General features: G+C 35.8%; 1 pseudogene; it reads left to right on the top strand.

Moving 5' to 3' along the window:
* Positions 1 to 624: 624 nt before the first annotated feature.
* On the top strand, positions 625 to 20279 carry LOC120176245 (annotated as a pseudogene).
* Positions 20280 to 21634: the final 1355 nt, after the last annotated feature.

Raw genomic sequence — 21634 nt, 5'->3', positions numbered from 1 at the left:
GTTTAAATTTTAAAATATATTAAGTGAGGGTTAAATCATCAATATTTTATTAAATAAGTTCTTCCATCAATTTAACTCATCAACTTTAAAAAAATAATATTAACTAAGATTTGATGTTATTTCATCAACTTAAACAGTTAATATCACTATAGATTTGATCTAATAAATGTACATATTTGATCTAATGCATTAAAAAATTATTAAAAATTTAAAACGACTATTTATTTTTCTTAACATTAAATTCAAACAATAATACATGAAAATTTGAATTTTAATTCACCTATGTTAAGTATGCTCTACATCTGATCCGAGCTAGCATTTAATTTCTAAGGTGAAGGAAAGACTTGATTGATAAGATATTGACACTTGAAAGGTTTAATTAAAATATTTTAAAGGTTAAATATCAAATCAAAATATAGAGTATAATGTAGGGATGTGTAGTGGAATTATCCATTAAAGAAAGGCAGACAGATGTTTGTGCCTTTGAATCTACGTTCGGAGTCAAACCAGAAAACCAACAACAGACTACAACGCTCAAACGTAGGCCTAAAACGACTGCGTATCGATGCCGTCATCACGTTATTTGATCCTTCATTCATCACCATATCATTAGATCTCACGGTTCCATTGTTTCCTCTTTTTTATGAACATTCTGAAGATCATCTCTTTCTCATTCTCCTTCACTTCTGGATCTCATCAGCACTTGACCAGGTCTCTACATTGTCATTTTTTTTTGTAAATTGTAATTGTATTTGATTATGCCATTGTCGAATTTCATTGAGTTTCTTATGGATTTGATTCTGCGTCTTTTGTTCTTAAATTTATGTAAGTACATTGTTTTATCCGATTCCAATTGGTAGTTTGTTTATTGAGCTTTTCTTTTTCGTTCATTCAACTGAAACTTTTTAAAAATTTGTTGTACTGAATAAGTAGAAGGGATGGGGGCGGTTTTTGTATTTGCTCGTGGGGAGTTTTTTTTTTTTTTTTTACCAATGCGTTGATTTAATGCTTGAATGATATCGAATTTTCATTCTGAAAATTAATAGGAGGCCGTTGGTGATGGAAATAAGAATTTTCACTGTTGGGTATTTCCTTCACCTTTTTATTCTTGTAAATGTAGCTGTGTCGAACTCTAGTTTTTCTGTTATAATTCATTCCAATAGGTGTCATCTGGGGGTCTCTGGATGATCTAAAATAAGCAGGGTGGCAGAAACATTTTAATGTATTTGGTTGGTTCTTAGTTTTTTCCGATGTATCGTTACCACTATAGTTGCATAATTGATCTAAAAAGAAGGCACTGATTTTACAGTTTTGAGTTGTGTTCTAATGCAGTCCTTAGATGGCTCTAACTTAGGTTAATAAAGGAGATGGTAGAGAATAGTTCTGATGAAAACACAGTTCAATGCACTGGGATAATTGATACTCGGAGTGGAAATCAAGGTTTAGGTCTTCACAGGGACCCCTCCTTCTCTGTCTGGTTTGATGAAACTTGGACAATTCATTTGGAACGCTGTTCAGTGAATACTGTTTCAACTGTAGAAGACTTTGATTTAAGTAGCCTATGCTTAATCAGAGTGAGTCACAAAACAGGTTTGTAGTAGGGGTTAAGTACAATAAATTTCCAGAGAAAAGTATGCACTTGAATGGTGGTAGTACCGTGGAAGATATACAAGAAGATAGTGCTGGGAAGTATGCACCTTTCAATATCGAAAATGAGTCTGCTGTGCATAGAAGATCATCAAATGTTTCTTCTGATGGAGCCAGTGATACCAGCACTCCAAGATCATTGCCAGTGAATTCTAACAGCCCTATTTCTGCTGTGGATGCATTGAAGACTTTGTTCTTTATACTTGTATGGTACACTTTCAGCACATTTTTGACTTTGTAAGTTCATCTTAAATTAATCAGAGCACCATTGTAATTAAATTTAAGATCATATGTTTAGAAACTTCTTCATTTTTCCTCTTACAATTTTTCCTTGAGTAGGTACAACAAAACCTTGTTGGGTGATGACCTGGGGAAGTTTCCGGCTCCCTTGTTGATGAATACAGTCCACTTCACCATGCAAGCTGTTTTATCAAAGCTAATCACATGGTATTGGTCTCATAGATTTCTCCATACCGATCCAATGACACGGAGAGATTACTTCTACAAAGGTAATTCATCAAGCATATGTTCCTTTCTGCTTCATTATAATGAGAATTGGCTCTTGCATGTCATCGATGGAATTAACTTGTAAATATTATGTTCAATATTACATCATTATCTCATACCTAAATGGATAGTTGCAGTTAGATTTAGTGTTTTAAAATCCTGTTCATATTTTCTTCTATGTTTTTTCAAATCTGTGTTTCTCTGTAACTTATTAACTTTTCTATCAACTAATGTACAGATGGACTTTGCCTTTCACAGTTGTACCTACCGCTCTTTCAACAGCACTGGATGTTAACCTGAGCAACGCATCACTGGTTTTCATATCTGTTACTTTTGCCACAATGGTTTGTTAACTTTTCTATACTCTATATTGTGATGAATATTTAATCTCGTCATGATTAAATGACTTCCTCCAAATCTGTGAATATGCCTTTTTATTTTTCTTTTCTGGGTTGTGTTGTTGACTAAAATATTGCTCATTTTTGTAACTACAGTGTAAATCTGCCACTCCTATTTTTCTTCTCCTGTTCGCTTTTGCATTCAGGTGAGTTTTCAAATTGATTTCATGTTGGTTGTAGCTTAGATGGTGATGAACAATATATTGTAAGTCTAAAAATTTAGGGATGACGCCGTCTTATTTAAATTTATAACTAAAAAAATTGCAGTTTATACTTTCTAGAATCTTGAAACCATGCATTATTAGAGTATCTATTAGATGATGATCTATTTTGTTACTTCAACTGTTTTTCCTAATGCTTCTTCTTCTTCTTTTCAATTTTTTACCTTTCATGGGTTTATTAATATTGCTTACTCAGTGAGGGTTGAATGAATCACTCTAGGATTGTTTGATTGGACATTGATGAACAAGAACACATACTTATTATGAATTCTTCTATCAAAATATATCTATATTTGTTCAAATAAAGTGATTAGCCAATTCCATGTGTCTAACCAAAAAATCCTTTCTTCTTCCATTTGATCTTCCCATTCATTACCTATAGGGTCTTCTTCTCCTAATTCTTTCCATTCTACCTACGAATAATCAACGCAAATAGTGATCTGCTAATTATTCTTGAATAACACCTGCTTCAGTATAAATTTATTCATTTTGAAATGTATCGGAACCTTGGGTAGTGAAAGAAGGTGGGATATTGTATTTCCAGGATTGAATTCATAGAAAATTAAATGAAAGCAGTATCAGAAAAAAGAAGAAAAAGGAAACTTAATTTGTAACTGGTTTGGGCCCTTAGGAACTAACTCTGAGGAACCTGTCTCGGGAATCATTGGACTTTGCCTTTAATCAACCTTATGAATTGGGTCATGATTTTCATGCTGAATTATATGGTATGGTTAGTTAGGCTTACCATACAGGATGGGTCATCTTCAAGTTCCTTTTTCGTTCATGATCTGCTGTGTGGGGTAGCTTGAGATGTATTTATGAGAATGAAATAGTAAATCAATTTGACCTAAATTTGCATTAGAATTAGAACCAATACGATCTCAGCTATATTGGTTTTTTTCTTAATTCCAAACGAGTTGGGGTCTTCTACTTGAATCCGTGTTATCAGCTTTGTCTGGAAGGCTTTATCATCTGAAAGATCTAAAGCAACAAAAGAAGATGATGAAACTAGGGAATGCCTCAAAAGAATCTATATTGGTTCGACTTTTGCATCTACCACAAGTTGTTGAATTAAGGCTTTGTTGAGCCTTTATAATTTGCTCAAAGTGCTGACCAAGTTGGTTTATGGGACTAAGATAGACTTGGTTCAAATTTACTGATGGAAAGGGCTGTTATCTTGTCGGCTTTATTGAGACTTTTGTTGCATAACTGTCAGATAGTTATTTCAATTCATTTTCTTGACTTTGTTTTACTCTTTTTATACTAGACCACTCTTAAAACTTTGATCTTATATTTTACAGTTTTTTGTATGCTATATCTTGATCAATTTTGGAGCTTTTGTTTGTTTTTACAGTTATTGGGGATGAAAAAGTAACATGTCTATTTGGTATCTTTAATCCACCTGTTTTGTTATATTATAAGATTAAGTCACTTTAAGCCTATGGATGGGGTATTATACATGGTCTTGAGATATGTATCATAAACTGGCAAGTTATGTTTATGTCAACCTTTACGTTATTTTTGAGGATCAAAGTGTTAGATCCATTTATACAGGGAACTGTCTGACACAGATATGATAAAGAGAAGATTCCATGTGACATGTTCAGATATCTCTTAGTCTTGCAGCTCCATTTATGTTTCTTCTGAGAAAAAATAATTTTTCCCATGCCCTTTGTTCTGATATCGCCGTGGAATGTTTTACTTTTTAAGGTTGGAATCTCCAAGCCTTAAACTTTTGGGAATTATCCTTGTAATATCTGTTGGGATTCTATTAACAGGTATGGATTCTTACCAATTATGTATGTTTCTTACAACCAATTGAATTTCTATGTATATATTTAGCACCTTCGTGGCTGCATTTTGTTTATCCAAATTATGAAGAATGATGTAGGAGAAAGGCAATAGTGAGTGGATATCTGTACTGCTTCTAACTATGAGTAATGTGCACCTGTCCTAATCATTTTGAAGGCAATTACAATTTAGAAAGGATTTCATTTACCTTAATGCTTCACTTAAGGGGAAAGATGTTACAATCTTTTGGCTTTTCTCTTTATGGAGTACCCCCTTCTTTTCACCTTTCTTAAAATTTTCAAGCGTTTGGAAACTATATCCTATTTTATGCAGTAATACATTATGGGCATTTTCCTTTGATTCTTTTCATTTCATGATTGACGTGAATATAAAACTCACTAGACTATTAGAGTTCTTATGGTTGTACGAATGATGTAAAATTTGAAGTGAGGCTTTGCTGATGTCAAAAGGATTGGAATTATGACCAGAGTAGAGGCTTTCAATCTATTAATACTGGGTTATTATTGAAGAGAGAGATTGAATATTTAGAAAGCTACCTAGGCACCGTCTTTTACTATGAATGGACCTGTGAAAAGCAGTTTAGGAATGGGGTTGAAGTTTAATGATTATTTAGTTAGTGTGGAATGTTCTAAGCTTAAAGAGTTTATAGGAATGATTTTGAATCTGTAACAGAAGTGAAAATTAAAATATTTCCAGTGTCTGAAACTGGATATTCACTTTCCGAACAGCACAAAGTTTGAAGAATGAAGTATTTTGTTCTTTCACAACTTTTGCCATTTAATTAAATAAAAGCTAGAGATTGGGAAACATTGGGAAAAATGCGGTGCATTTGGGGGAAGTTTTACATTTTTTTGACACTCGTAAAAGAAAGATGGCTTTCAATTTGCTGTGATGGAGCAATCATATGTGAAATCATGAGAGAGAGTGTCAGAGAGAGAGTGGGAGAGAGAGAGGGTCTTAGGCGGTCAGTCCTCCGGCGAGGATTGACCGGTATTTGTGGACAATTTGAGTAAGAGGGTAACTTGGAGAACAATAAAGGAAATTTTTCAACAACAGGGGAGTTTTCTGCGCGTTTAAATTCCGAGTAGTTCTAACAAGCCAAATTATAGAAACCATACATTTGCTTTCGTTCAGTTTGCAAAGGAAGATGGGCTGAAGAAGGCGATAGCAAATGTCAATGGTATTTGGGTAGATGGAAAGAAAGTATCGGTAGGAGTAGCTAAATATCAGAAGCAGAGGCTAAGGCAAGTTGTTAGTAGTAACGTCAGAAGGGAAGAAGATAAGTTGAAGAAGGGAATGACTTGGAGAAGAAGAGGTGGATCTGAGTCTTTCAATCGATTGAGGGATGACAGATCATATAAGGATGCGTTAGTATCTTATGATGGGCGGAGAGAAGTTCCGGCGAGTAAAGAGACAAGGGAGGGTCATCCAGGAAAGGAAGCAGGTCTGAGGAATTTGTGGGAGATGCATATTCCCTCAGATGAATATAACTGGGTGAAAAGATCATTAACAGGGATTATCAAATCCCATTTTGAATTGGAGCTAGTAGTGAAGGGGCTGACTAGTGATGGGATCAAGGTCAAGGGAGCTAAATGGGGTTATTCATGGAACTCTTGTATCTTAACCTTTGGTTCGAAGGAAGAGTTTGAGGAGGCGTGGTCGAACAGAAGGGAGGAACTGTTCTTTTGGTTTGATTGGCTCGATCCACTTATGAGTGTGGATGGTGTCCCGATGGCTTTTTGTTCGGTGGAATTGGTTGAAATCCCCTTGCTCTGTTGGAATGTTCCTTTTCTGGAAAAGCTTGTTTCAAGGTGGGGGAAACTGGTGTGTATTCATGAGTCGACGGTCAGAAGAGAGGATCTGGCGGTGGCAAGGGCATTGTTGAGGGTGGTCAGTCCTTATGATATACAGGAAACTATTACAGTGGGTTCGTATGGGAGATCCTTTAAGGTAAAAATTAATGTGGGATCGGTTAGTACAAAACAGGATTGCTATTCAGTAGCAAATTTTACGGTGGCCGGTGATGGTGAGTCCAGAGATGAAGCTTCATCGGAGGAGAAAGAAGATAGGTTTTCAGGCGGGGTAGGTAGCTCAAAGTTGCTAGCTGAGGATTCTAGGGACACAGTAGACAGATGGTTGGTAGGGGATGACCGTACAACAGTGGCAAGCTGTAATGAAAGTCAACATTTAATGTTGCAGGAAGGAGAAGGTCAACCTAGTGGTGGAAAGATGTCAGATTTTTCAGAAGAAGATTTGAATTTTAAAGGGGATTACCGGGGTCTTGGTTTAAGGAATGATATCATCAATGAAAGGGATAAAGCCCAATTAGAGGAGTTGAGTGAGCCCAATTAAAAAAACACTAGAATTTCCCTTTCTGGGCCAGCTGTTAATTTATTTAAATTGGGCTATGGTAATTATAAGGAGTCTCAGGTGGAAATATTAGGAGATCAGCAGCATCATGGTTCGGTTGAAACAAATATGCAGAATGTGGCAAATGTTCCGTCAGACTTAATCTCAATTTCGATTCCTGGTGGGGCCATTGACAGAGGGACTCCAAAAAAGTCAAATGAGAAAAGGTTAGAGGAAGTAACAGTCCAGGATAATGAAGATAGTAGAGCGGAAGCAACAGAGGTGGTAAGGGAAGCAAGGCAAGTTCATATGGGTAGTAACCAAGGGTTAGGAGTATATAAGGAGTCTCTTGTAAATGGTCTAAGGAGTTGGAGTCTCTTGTAAATGGTCTAAGGAGTTGGAGTCCTTTAGATCATTTGTCTAGAAGTCTACATATAAGGAATGCATCGATAGGAAGGTGGAATAGAGGCTCTATCTCTAGAGTGTATAAAAGAACTAGAGACAGAAAGGTGTGGTTTAACCCGAGCAGAGAAGAAGGAGCATTGCAATCTTTGGAGATGACTGATCATAACAGGACTATAATTGAGCCTATGTTGAGTAATCAATCTCTTCCTGTTTTCGTGGAGGGAAGATCCATGGGAGTGGAGGAGGAAGGTAGTTCTAGGCACTTTTCTGCAGTGGCTAGGAGTGTAAAAGATGTTGTAACAGATTGTCAGTTTGGTCCAGTGGCTAGGATGGAGAAAAGAAGAAAGAGAAGGCTTCTGATCAGGGAAGCTCTGGATGTGGTCAGTCTCCATACTGCATCTTCTTCAAATTTCTCGGTATTTTTGGAGGAGGCTTTGGCAACATGGGAAGTCAGTAAAATTTTGGGGATTACATTCAAAGAGGGGAAGAAGGCCTTCTTGGAAAAAATTATAAATTTTGAGGAAGGTTTGGATGAAAGTAGGGTAAGGTTGGACCCAGGGGAATAGACTTTTGTCTACTTTTTTGCTCTGAGGCTTTGGTTTAACAACAATCTTCATGATTAAGATTAAGATTATTTCATGGAATGTAAGGGGTATTGGTAAGAAGGAAAAATCAAGAGCTTTAGCAAATATGGTCAAGAAGTACAAACCGTGCATCCTCCTCATTCAAGAAACAAAGCTAGAAAATTGTTCTCAGGCTCTTAGGAGAAGGATAGGTGGAAGTATTCTGAATGGAGGAATTTTTTTTCCAGCAGTGGGCTCTGTAGGCGGTTTAATGGTTTTGTGGAATGATAAGGATTTTGAAGTTCTCAATAGTCACTTAAGTGGTAGATTCATAGCAGTTTTTGGGAAGTTTAAGAACTCAAGTGAAGAGTGTGATTATAAATGTGTATGGTCCTTCCATTGATTCTGAAAAGGCTGAATTTTTCAGGGAATTGTTGGATTTTGTTGCTGCTCAAACCGTGTCAGTCTGCATTGGGGGGGATTTTAATGTGTACCTTGATCCGGTAGAGAAGTTGGGAAAGTCTCAAAATTGGCACTCTATTAATATTCTGAGAAATTTCTTGAACCAAACTAACTTAATTGATCTTCCTATGGTAGGGGGAAAGTTTACATGGTGTAATAATAGAGAAGCTTCTACTTGGGTAAGACTTGATAGGTTTCTAATTTCTGGGAATTTTCTTATCTGATTTCCGAATATTGTGCAGAGCATGTTACCTAGGTCTTTATCCGATCACAATCCCATTGCATTGGAGGAAAAATCTGTAGATTGGGGTCCTAAACCGTTCAGATTTTTTAATTATCTGTTAGAGGAGGAAGTTTTTGAGGACTTGGTTAAATCGTTCTTGGATAATTTGCGAGTGAGTAAGAGGAGAAGGGGTATCTTCAGTTTTTTACAAAGAACCAAAAAATCTATCAGAAACTGGTCTGGCAGAAAGTTTCATGGGATTTCTGAGTCAATTACAGATTTAGAATTGAAGATTAATGATCTTGAAATTAAAGCACAAAGTGGTGTTATCTCCCAACAGGCGTGGGATCAGCTGATACAGTTCAGATCGAATCTTTGGAGGCTGTATAGGATTGAAGAAAGTATTTGGTTCCAGAAATCAAGGGCTAGATGGATCAAAGATGGGGACAGAAATACAAGATTCTTTCATCTGTCTGCGCTAAACAGGAGTAAAAGAAATGAAATTACAAGTTTGAAGTTTAATGGCTCTGTTGTATCTGATCCGCAATCGATTAAATTGCATATTGCGGATTATTTTAAGAAAGCCTATAATTATAAGTTAACTCTGGCAGTGGATGATTTATCTCTGGATTTTGCAAAGCTGACAGGGGACCAATCTTCAAAACTAAAGGAGCAGTTTTCAGAAAATGAAATATGGCAAGCGATAGCTTCATCGGACAGTTCTAAAGCATTAGGCTCGGATGGCTTCACCATGAGTTTTTTCAAGAAATGTTGGCCTAGCTTAAAGGAGCATGTAATGAAATTTTTTCAGGATTTCTACTTTGGTAGGTTATGGGAACATGGGGTTAATCATGCGTTTATTACGCTCATTCCGAAGAAGCTTAATCCGGATAATGTGGAGGACTTTAGACCAATTAGTCTTGTGGGCAGTCTTTATAAGATCCTATCTAAAGTGCTATCCAAGAGATTGAGTTGTTGTATTGGAGATATCATCAGTCAGTCCTAATATGCTTTCATACCGGGGAGACAAATGTTGGATTGCGCTTTTATTGCTAATGAATGAATTGACTATTGGAGAAAACAAGGGTTGCAAGGGGTTGTTATAAAAGTCGATTTTCGTAGAGCTTATGATACTGTGGAATGGCCAACTTTATTTAGAGCAATGTCAGAGATGGGTTTTGGTTATAGATGGTCCTTGTGGATTTCTCAGTGCCTTTCGACAGCCTCGATTTCGATTCTTTTTAATGGGTCTCCTTCGGAGTTTAAGACAAGGTTGTAGTCTCTCGCCGCTCTTGTTTAGCATTATTGGTGAGATACTCTATTTGATGCTCTCCAAAGCAGTTGCCAAGGGTTTGTTATTGGGAAAGCTGAAAATTCTACTAGGTTGTCTCACATGCAGTTTGCTGACGACCTAATCATTTTTTGCCAAGCAAATCTTACTCAGATCAAGAATGTCAGAAGAGTGCTGAGGATTTTTAGTATTATGGCAGGTTTGCATCTAAATATGGTGAAGAGCAAGCTGTTTGGAATTAATATGGAGGATGAAGTATTAGTAGATTGGGCATCACAAGTGGGCTGTTCAGTAGGTTCTTTTCCAACAGAGTATTTGGGTCTTCCCCTGGGTGTTAAGAAAAATTCAAAGGCTTTATGGGATCCAGTTTTAGGAATTTTGGTGCCAAACTTGCTGGTTGGAAAGCTTCCTGTCTGTCATTGGCCGGTAGGACAGTATTATTGAAGTCGGTGCTAACTTCTTTACCAATTTTTTTCTTATCTCTGTTTAAAATGCCTTGCAAAATTGGTAAGAAGTTAAATTCGTTAATGGCTAATTTTCTATGGGGCGATAAAGAGGAAAAGAGGAGAATTCACTGGGTGAATTGGAGTACGGTTTGTAGGCCATTGAATGGAGGCGGTCTAGGTGTCCAAGATTTGAATCTCACCAATCGGGCTCTATTGGGGAAGTGGGTGTGGAAATTTGCCAATGATAAAAATTCCCTATGGAAAAGTGTGTTGTGCAACAAACACAAGGTTAGTTGCAATAATATGTCTATTAGGGAGGTCACTTATCCGCAATCTTCTTGGATTTTGAGAGGAATTGCTAATAATTACTTGAAGAATGATTCGGAAGGAGATTGTCTTAGATCAAACTCGAAGTTGAAAGTGGGAAATGGAAAGCCCATTTCTTTTTGGAATGATGCATGGGTTGATGAGTGTTCTATAAAATTTCTTTTCCCTAGAATTTTTGTGCTCTCTCCTAATAAAGAGGGGAAGGTAGTAGAGTTTGGAAGCTTTGAACTGAGCGGTTGGGTGTGGAATGTCCAAACTAGAAGGAATTTGTGTGATTGGGAATTGGTTCAATGGATGGATTTGATGTCTAAACTGAAGGATATTCAACTATCAGAGCTGGTGGAAATTTTTTTATCGTGGTCTGCTAGTGGAGATGGTCTATATTCGGTCAAATCGTGTAGAAATACTCTTGCCAATGAGTTTGGGGGTAGTGCTTTGTGAATACAAGGGGTTTGGATGGGTCTTGCTCCACCTCGGGTGGAAGCTTTCCTTTGGCAGCTGCACATCAGAAAGTAGCAGTCAAAGCTGAGTTGGTTAAGAGAGGTCTACCCTTAGGAGATGATATTTTGTGTCATTTGTGTAAGAAACAGGAGGAATCAGTGCAACATTTATTTATTTCTTGTAATGTTGTTTGGGAATTATGGAACAAAATAGCTAGTTTCTGGGACATATCGTTGGTGTTACCACAAGATCCTCCTTCGCTTCTTAGTTCATGGGGTGAGTTAAGGGTAAACTCGATGATTTGGAAATTTATTCCGGGAGTCATCTTTTGGTCAATTTGGAAAGTTAGGAATGCAATGGTTTTTGAAGGATCTCTTCTTGATAGAATGTCTTTGTTCTTCATTGTTAGATTCAGGCTTACTAAATGATTCCTAGCCAAATTTCCTAAGATAACTATTCAAGAGGATGTATTGATTGGTAATCCATCCCTTGCAGATGGAGTATCACTATTGAAAGCTAAAGATCGTCATGTCTTACGATGGATTCCCCCCCGGTAGATTTCCTAAAGATGAATGTCGACGGAGCTGTTAGGCTTGATGGTTCGGGTGGAGGAATTGGAGGTATATTAAGAGATTGGAATTGTTGTACCCTTTTGACTTTTTTCAGAGAATGTTGGTCAAGGAACTCCTCCACTTGCTGAATTAAAAGCTATAAAAAGAGGCATTGAAATTTTTTTGTCATCACATTGGGAGTCTGTTGGTAGGTTGATCGTTGAGAGTGATTGTTCGTCTGCAGTGGAATGGATTCAGTCCCCGGTTTTGGCTCCAGTTTTTTTATCGCATCTAGTTTATCAGATTTCTACTCTTATCACGGGAAAGGTTCATTCAGTGAGGTTGATTCCAAGGACTTGCAATGGAGAGGCAGACAGTTTAGCAAAGATAGGGATAGGTTGGCTGTATAGGTTCAACTGTGGTTTTTTTGGTCCAATGAGAAGAATTTTATGGCAGTAGGAGTGTTTAAGTTTCATGTACTGAAATTTAGTGTATTTGTTAAATCTTATGTAATTTTCAGTATCAGTAAAAGTTCTAAGGCACTCTTTTCCTCCTTCCGCTGATTAAGGAGCTTAATCTCAAGCTGCATTAATCATGAAGGGGGGTTTTAACGAGGCCTTCCATTCTTATCAAAAAAAATTTGCTGTGATGGAGAGTCGGGGAAAGAAGAAAAACATAACAAGCTTTGGATTCACAACTAAATTTTCTTAGGTTTCACAGATGTGTCAGGGTTGTTTATGGAATCCATAGAACTATAATAACTGCTCAAAATACTCACAAGCTTGTGTTCCAAGTTCAATAAATTGAAAGTGATGAATGACAATCAATGTGAATTAATAATATTAATGCTGAAATCAGGTTTATAACTCATTTTTTTAATAAAAGATTTTTTTAATAAATATATTTTGAGAAAATTATTTATTTAATATTAATGATAAATTCAAAATTTGGGGAGGAGGTGTGGAGGCAAAAAAAATTCATTGGGTCAATTGGTCGACTGTGTGCGCTGGAAAGAATGCTGGGGGTCTTGGTGTTCTGGATGTTAGTTATTTGAATAGAGCTCTCCTAGGGAAATGGTCGTGGAGATTTGCAAACGATAGGGAGTCAGTGTGGAAGAAGGTTATTTACTGTAAATATAATCTGGACCCTAATTCTCTGATGTTTAATGAGGAACTACCTGCATATGCTTCTTGGATATGGAAATCGGTGGTCAATAATAACTTCAAACAGGATCAGTTTGGTGTAAAGTTCCGAAGCTTGTTTAAAGTTAGAGTGGGGGATGGGAAGAGCATCAGATTTTGGTATGATTGTTGGGCGCTTGATACCCCTCTAAATCTGGTTTTCCCGAGAATGTTTGTTCTTTCGGTAAATAAGTATGGGAAGCTGAATGAGTTTGGGGAGTTTCGGTCTGCAGGCTGGTCGTGGCATGTTCAATTGAGAAGGAATTTAAGCGATTGGGAACTGGTTCAATTCTCTGATTTATTGGCTTTAATTCATAATATCACTCTTTCTCATGACTGTTCTGATGGGTTAGTCTGGAGAGGGAATGGGGAAGGAGTTTATACTGTCAATTCGAGTGTAAAGTCATGTTGTACTGCAAGTACAGCAGACCCTTTTTGGATGAAGTACGTTTGGAGGGGTTTGGTGCCTCCGAAAGTGGAGGTATTTATGTGGCAAGTGGTGCTTCAAAGATTGCCAGTTAAACTAGAGTTACAGAGGAGAGGAGTTTCAGCTATTGTTGACGCTGGTTGCCCTTTATGTAACAAGGCGGATGAGTCCTCAACACATTTATTTTTTACTTGTGTTGTGGCGCGGTCCTTATGGAACAAATTTTTGAATTTCTGGGGAGTTTGTTCAGCTTTTCAAGCCAATGCTCAAAATTTCTTGTTTGCTTGGGATGATTTGGTACCTAATTCTAAAATTTGGTCCTTCATTCCGGGTGTGGTTCTATGGTCAATTTGGAAGTGGAGGAATGCCATTGTGTTCGATGGGGGGAAGTTAGATCAGATTGATTTATTTTTTATGGCGAGAAGTAGGTTGGCGTCTTGGTTCTTAGCTAACTTCAAGGAGATATATATTCCTAAGGACTCTCTCATTAGTGATCCATCACTTGGGGATAGTTGCTCTTACTCAAGCTCTCCTATTACCTTAATTGTGCCCTGGTCACGCCCTCCAAAAGGCTTTTTAAAGTTGAATGTGGATGCGGCAGTGACGGCAGACTGGAGGAAAAGTGGTGTTGGAGGCATTCTTAGAGTTGAGGATGGTTCGGTGGTTGGTTCTTTCAAAGAGGCTGCTGGTCCAGGTCCTCCTATCTTGATTGAGCTTTTGGCAATCAAGAAGGGATTATCCTACTTTACTTCGATTCAACAACGTTTTAAGGAACATTTAATCGTTGAATCTGACAGTAAAATAGCAGTTGATTGGGTCAAGAATAAAGAACGATGTCCTTTGGTCTACATTGACTTAGTGAATGATATTGGTGATAAGTTTAGAGGTTTGAATGGTATTATTAGATGGGTTGCTAGGTCAGCCAATGTTGAGGCTGATATTCTAGCAAAGGAGGGTATTGGATAGATACATTGTTCTGGTTGATTCAGGTTATTTTTCGCTTTGTTTTGGGATGTTGTTAAAGGAGTATGTGTGGTAGTTTTTAAGTATTATGTAACTGGAGGTTATTAATGAAGTTTTTAGGCACTCTTTCCTCCTTCCGCTGATTAAGGAGCACATTGTGATCCATTAATCAAGAATGGGGTTTTAACGAGGCCTACCATTCCTATAAAAAAAAATGATAAATTCAAATGTCTAATAAAATATGACATGCATGTATAGTTTATTAATATCTCTTTGTCATTTTACCAGTAATGGCCAAATTTATTCTTATCCCTTTCTGTCGTTCTTTTAAGAATTTCAATTTTAACAATGGCAGCCAATGAGTGTTGGCACTATTGGTTGGGATTCATGAATTTAAGATCAAGTTTGAATCCTACCATCGTCACTCTTGGTGGGTAATCTGTAAATTCCTATGTAAATTCCAATTGGGTCTTAGGTATGCCTTGACCCTGGATTGGGGGAGCCACCCCTGACCTAAACTTCAATGTACCAATTTTTTTTAAAACAATTACACTTTTAACTACACTGTTGCAATCTTTTTCCATGGCTAATTTTGGTCCTTAATCACTCTAAATAATTTTCTTTATCGAGTTTATCGAATGTTTGAGTAGGCTGTGACAGTTTTTGTTGATGCTATTTATTCTCTCTCTCTAGCTATTACAGTGTCTAGTATTTATGAGACCTGTGAAACTTGATCTTTTTTTATTCCAGTTTCAAAGGAGACAGATTTTTCAGTTTTGGGGTTTTGTTTTTGTCATGCTTGCTGCTGTTATGTCTGGATTTCGCTGGTGCATGACTCAAATACTTTTGCAGGTATGGCTTTGGCTATTTCACTTCTACATGATATGTTGGAGTTCAATTATTTGGTTCAGTTTTCAAATTATTTTTCTTCTGTTTCTAATTACATTGATTAATTATTCGTTGCCTCCAAATTGACTTTTTCAATGGTAATGATGTCTGGAATGGCTACTATCTAAAGAAAGAAGCCTATGGTAGGTAGTCTCTCTCTCTCTCTTGTTCCCTTCTTTTTAAGTTCATCATTTCCCCCCATTGTTAATTTGTTTACCACCATGTCATTTAAGTACTCTTTTCTATGTTTTCTGATCAGTACATTTGCATGATATTATTATTATCCATTCTTGATTTAGACAACATTCTCACTATTATTGCTAAAAGGATTGTACTCTATTTGATTTTTCTGGAGTGATGAATGAGTTTGTATGTTTTTATCCCTTTTTCTAAGGAGTAAAATTCCTTTCAGTTTGCTTAAACATGAGAAATGTTTTATCAGCAGTACCATAGAGAGGAATTTGTCTACTGCAATATTTAGTTCTCTGGGCATACTACATTATATATTAGGTTATTATCTTATTTCTGCTGATAAGTAATATATGTGAGATATGGTTGCACTATATGGCTTCTTAATAGTTCTGTGTGATTTAGTAATAACACTTTCTTTTTTTGATCTGTCTTAAGCAGATATAGTTTTTTAGGGGGGTAGTATTCAGTGTGGATGCTGAGTAGGGAATCTTGAAGTTCTAGTTCTCATTTTGAAACTGTATTCTAGATTTTCTTTTTCTAATCTATTACATGGACGGTTTTAATTTATATGTAGTGCTAAATTGCAACTGGTGTCAACTAAAATTACCTGATTACTCCAAATGAGATGGTCTTTTTCTTCTTGATTCTTTTGATTTTCTTACAGCATCTCTCTAACTATTTAATTGTATCTAGGTTTGAGAAACCCACTTACCTTCATGAGCTATGTGACTCCAGTAATGGCTGTTGTGACAGCTCTTCTTTCTCTCTTGTTGGACCCGTGGGGTGATTTCAGAAAGAACAATTATTTTAATAGTTCATGGCATATTGCTCGAAGCTGCTTTCTGATGCTTTTTGGTGGAACACTGGCATTCTTTATGGTAGGAACTAATGCAGAATTAGACATTTTTTCCCTTAATTCTATTTTTTAAATTTACTAATCCCATGTGGATGATTAACCCATAAATATCGTTACATTTATATTAGAATATTATTTTTATAAAAAACAATAATTTAATAAAAAGGTAACATATTGTGTATACATGTTTGTCTTCTTGTGGCTATAATAAAAGTCTTACGGTTTGAAGAAGTTAAAATTTATTCTTATTGCAGGTTTTAACCGAGTACATCCTTGTTTCTATAACAAGTGCAGTTACAGTGACAATAGCTGGGGTTGTGAAGGAGGTTGTCACCATATTGGTATATAGTTTTCTTTACACACAGACACATATATTAGTTTTTCATGGTTTTGCAAAATCTTGACTTTCTACTAGAAGGCTTACATGGCATTGTTACTTTCTGTTTGTGACTGTCTATTATCCAAACTCGAATAAAACTGCTATTCCTATCTTCAAATTGGATGTTTGAGTCCTTGAAGAAAAAAAGCATTATCTCATCAGTAATCTCAATTTTCTTTTTATTCTGGTACTCTTTAAGTAGTTGACGCTAGTCATCAATTCAAGATACAATTAGGAGCTACTAATGGTTCAGACAATTATTATCTATTTGTGCATGCTGCAGAATGCAGATAGCTCTCTTGGAAATAACAATCGCATATCATTTCAGATTTTTATTTATTTATTTTTTATTTTGTATTATACATATCAATATATAACTTTAGAAGGTAAACCAAAATTGCTACTACACGGTTCACATTGTTCAAGAATGGCTTAGCCCTAGCTGAGTTCAATCCATAATTCTTGTGCTTGGTAATATTAGTGAAATTGAGCTTGACGAGAATCTTGGCTAACCTATAGCTCTAGAATTTGCCCAAACATTGGACATGGAAAAGCTGAGTTTATAGAGTTTAAAACACATCAGCTTTTGGTAGACCTTTTAGCCTATTCAAGTTAAGACTAGTTTGATTCCAAGCAATTTGTTTTGACAGGTTTAGCTTTTCCACCTTAATTTTATGAACAAATCCAAGAAAGAATAGGTTGAAATTATCACTCCATGTCATCCGATATCAGTCCTTTACAATTTTCAGTCATGTTCTTGTCTTGCATGTCACTCTAGCCTGTTTAAAGTTAATTTATTATTAGTTGACCTTCGTGAAACTTTCTTTATTTAGTGACTCCATATTCATATGTAGGAAATGGTTGAAGGAATACTTTTTTTTAAATGGAGTAACTTTTTCATATAAGAGATTGACTCTGAGAGTCAAAGGCAGTTCATAGAGAGGAGAAATTGTTATCACATTTCTTGTCTGACAACCTCGTCTTGAATTGGATGGAATGGGTTGTTTAAGGGCTTGGTTCTGGATCCTACATATGAGTTAATTGCATCACATGTCCTCAAAATGTGACACTGATTTTAAATTGGTCTTTGGTCCCTAAACTTTTAAATGTTCCAATTTCATCCCTAAACTATGATTATCATTCTAAATTAGTCCTCAAAGTTTTGAACATTTCAATTTCATTCTAAATTGATCCCTAAACTTTTTGAACACTCCAATTTCATCATAAACCATACATATATACGAATCACATCCCTTGTTAGTAAAATCATTAGACCAAACTATATTATTATATGTTTGAAAAAACAAAATTTAGGTTAAATTATTGTTGAAACTAGTTACATATTTGGATGAATTTAAAATATTCAAAAGTTTAGGGACTATTTTAAAAAGAAGATCATAGTGTAGGGATGAAATTAGAATGTTGAAAAGTTTATGTATTAATTTAAAATGAGAATCATAGTTTAGAGATGAAATTCGATTATTCAAAAGTTTAAGGATCAATTTAAGATGAGAGTTATAGTTTGGGTCTTAGTTTTCAAAAGCACGCCTAAGGCGTCGGTCGCAGGATGGCGCCAGAAAAATTGCCTCCAACTGCACAGGCGAGGCGCAGAACGGCGGGCGCACGCTTTTGGCGCTTTTTTACCTGAGCGCAGGCGCTGCGCTTCTTGCGCCTATATGGGGGCGGGGAGAGAGAAATTAATAGAAAACTTACCAGTATATCTCCTCTGCTTCTTCATTTCTGTTCAAAATCTATCGGGTCTTCTCTTATAAAAACCTTTAGTTTTTTAGCAAGGAAGAAGAAAGGTTAGCTATTCTCTAGTTTTGATTTTGCTTATTTCTTTTTCTTTTTTCTTTTTTTTTTCATTCTGAGACTGTTTATCTCTTTGGCTGTTTGGGGTTATATCTTTTTGCTTTGGTTCCCTACACTCTTTATTGAAGGCTGAAGCTTTGATTGCTGCCATTAGTGCACTGTACATGGACAGCATGTGTATTTTCTTTTTTAAAGTTCAATAAATACTAAACTGGCTTTTCTCTTTTCAAAAATTTATTTAATACATGATCCCTAATTATGCAATACTGCTGCAGTAGATAGTATTCATACCATCATATTTTGTCAATCTACCATTCTTTTAAAATGAGTTATATTTATTTATATTATTAAAATTTCAGTTTGTTCTTTATAAATAAGAACAAAATATGTTGTATAATTAATTTGTAGGTTTTTAGTAGAAAAATGTGCCTCGCCTACGAAAGGTGTGCGCCTTCGCCTTGCGCCTAGGGTCCAGGGACCTTTTGCTCCTTGGTGTGCATTGCGCCTTTTAAAACTAAGGTTTGGGTATATACGATGCATTTAATTCCACTAAATTTCCACTGGTACTTTGGCTTGTATTTGGACTGAAAGTGAAATCCTGACCCCCTTTATATATCCCACAAAATCTTCTCGATTCATGGGGCGTCAATCTTCACATGCATATAGTCATTTTCAAGTTGATTCCTGTTCGCGTTGATTTCCTTTGTTGTTTATTTTCCTACCATATATTTGTAGTTGCTTACTAATTATTTTCTAATACTTTTTCAGGTTGCAGTAGTTTACTTACATGATGAGTTTACCTGGTTAAAAGGAGCCGGGCTCTCAACAATCATCGTTGGAGTCAGTTTATTCAACTGGTACAAGTAAGCGGTCATTAAGTGTACTTTCTGAATTTGCCATTCTTTTAGCTTTAAGCAACCCCCTTCTCTCCAAAATATTGAAGTTAGTGATTTTCCTTCTAATTTTCTGAAATTTAACAATTATTTATAGTTTTACAAAAGCCTAAGATTTGTCTGGTGTTGTCGAATACACAAACATTTATATGTTTCTAATTCATCGTATAAGATCATATTATTTTAATAGTTATTGAAATTTAGCTTTTGTTCATATCTGAAATCAAAGTTTTGGTGGTTTTAGTCAGAAGGGAGTCATTTGTTTATTAAGTGAAGGCATAGAATTAGATGGCTTTGCACTTCTGAGCTCCGACCACTATGCATTGAAATTTGCCAGAGTTTAGGAATTTTATGTCATTTGTAGGAATTTGTATCTTTGGTTTTAGTATTCAGGCTTTTTTTTGTTCTTTTGACCAACAACAAAATTTGTTGTCTTTTATTAGTTGGTCTTCTAAGTTAATTGATTGAGTTATTGGACTTATTGCCATGTCAAGTATTTTCCTCTATGCAGCCGAGTTCAACCGAGGACATGAAACTATATCGAATTTTATTTATTGGTTTATTCTTTTGCTCTCTGGTTTCTACGGTGACCACGCTGACCAATGCTGTTTTGCTCATCCTCTTTTGAAGATACCTAAAGCTGAAGAAGGGCAGAGTAGAAGAAGATGAAATAGCAATGGCACATGCAGCTGATCATGCTGCCAAGTATGTCATCCTCGAGGATATGGAGGATTGTTAAGCCGATGATAATATCCGGAGAGCTTTAAAGATCACATGATGTCCATAAAGATTAACCAAGTAAGTCTTCCTAATGCCTAGTATATTTTGCATGCATTACTAGTAGTTTTGTGAAATCATTACTTGCTGCATTCGAGGCCTAACCAAAACTCAATCATCTAGGGAAAGTACTGAACATTAATCTCTCAGGGTCTTCGTTGTGTCGACAACTGCTGGGCTCGTAAATCTACCCCCGATGAAGTTGGTGGTGAAACAGGAAGGTTTCCTACGTAAATAGAACTGAAACAACGTTTTTGACATTTTTTTTCTGTTCAAACAAATCAAAGGAATCATCAAGCCTTTCTCCAAAGACTACAGGATTCACCATACCCAGTTTTATGTGTCAGTTGGATTGCCATTATTTTCAGTCCCCCGTATGTTTTTTATGCAAGTGAAATTCAATCAGATTAAGATTTCAATGTCAACATACGTATTTTATTTGGTTATATATTAGAACCATTGAGTTCAATATATATATATATATATATTAGAACCATGTTTTGTATATAACCCTTCTGATATTTGGATGAAGAGAGGGTTTCCTAAGGCTCCATTAGGTTTCGGAAAACAAAAATTATGATTGGTAAATAAAAATTAAATTAGTGAAAACGTAGATTATTTTTAATATATTATTGAAAAATTACTATTAAATAATTAAATGAAAATGTAATTCTTAGAAAATTACTATGACATTAGTAAAACTATAAATGCACTTAAATAAATCAATTAAACTAACTCTTATCGTTAATAAATAATAATAGCCAAATTTACTTCATTAAAAATAGCTATTATTGTCAATAATTATTTCATAATGTAAAAATATTTTCTATAATTTGAGTCATTTTAATTATTTGTGACGAATGTCGGTAACATAAACGGCAAAACCGATGCATTAGCTTTGAATAAAAATATAACGAAATTAATAAATTGTAACAAAACCGAGTTGTGGTAATCCACTGCCATAGAAACAAATGTCTTGATGTGTGTAATCGTTGTAATGGACGAATGTCACCTGACATTAGTATTGTCGCTCCAATAAATCGTACACTCGAGATATGAAGTGGACAAAAGTGATATTGCTCTTCTCAGTAGAAATCAATTGGCAAGCAATGAAGAAAAAACAGAGAGCTTTAGAAATAAGGAGGAATTGTAGAGACGAATTTGATTTTCAGATGATTTGAAAATGCCGAAAATCCTTTGTATTTATAGGCTTGTCAACAAGTTAAATTGGAACATCAGGTTCCATCAGGGTTACTTCAACCTGTCTAGATTCTACAGTGGAAATAGGATAGAGTGACCATGGATTTCGTGATTGGGCTACCGATGACAAGACGAAAACATGACGTAGTTTGGGTAGCGGTCAATAGATTAACCAAGTCCACTCATTTTCTGCCAGTACGAATAGATTTCATTGTAACACCCCTAACTCGTATACATATCCGAATACGAGTTAAATATGTCACACTACATTTACAATCATTCTACAATTGAAAACCAATACAAATTTGAAAGTTTAAAATTTTCCAATTTAATCATTTCATTAAAATAATTTATATCACGTAACATCAAAATATAATATTTAAACATTCAAATTGATATCAGTTTCAGGCAATAACTTGACAG

Source organism: Hibiscus syriacus, unplaced genomic scaffold, assembly GCF_006381635.1.
Source record: "Hibiscus syriacus cultivar Baekdansim isolate YM2019G1 unplaced genomic scaffold, ASM638163v2 tig00112231_pilon, whole genome shotgun sequence".
Lineage (NCBI taxonomy): Eukaryota > Viridiplantae > Streptophyta > Magnoliopsida > Malvales > Malvaceae > Hibiscus > Hibiscus syriacus.
This window is presented reverse-complemented; position numbering and strand designations above follow the sequence as displayed.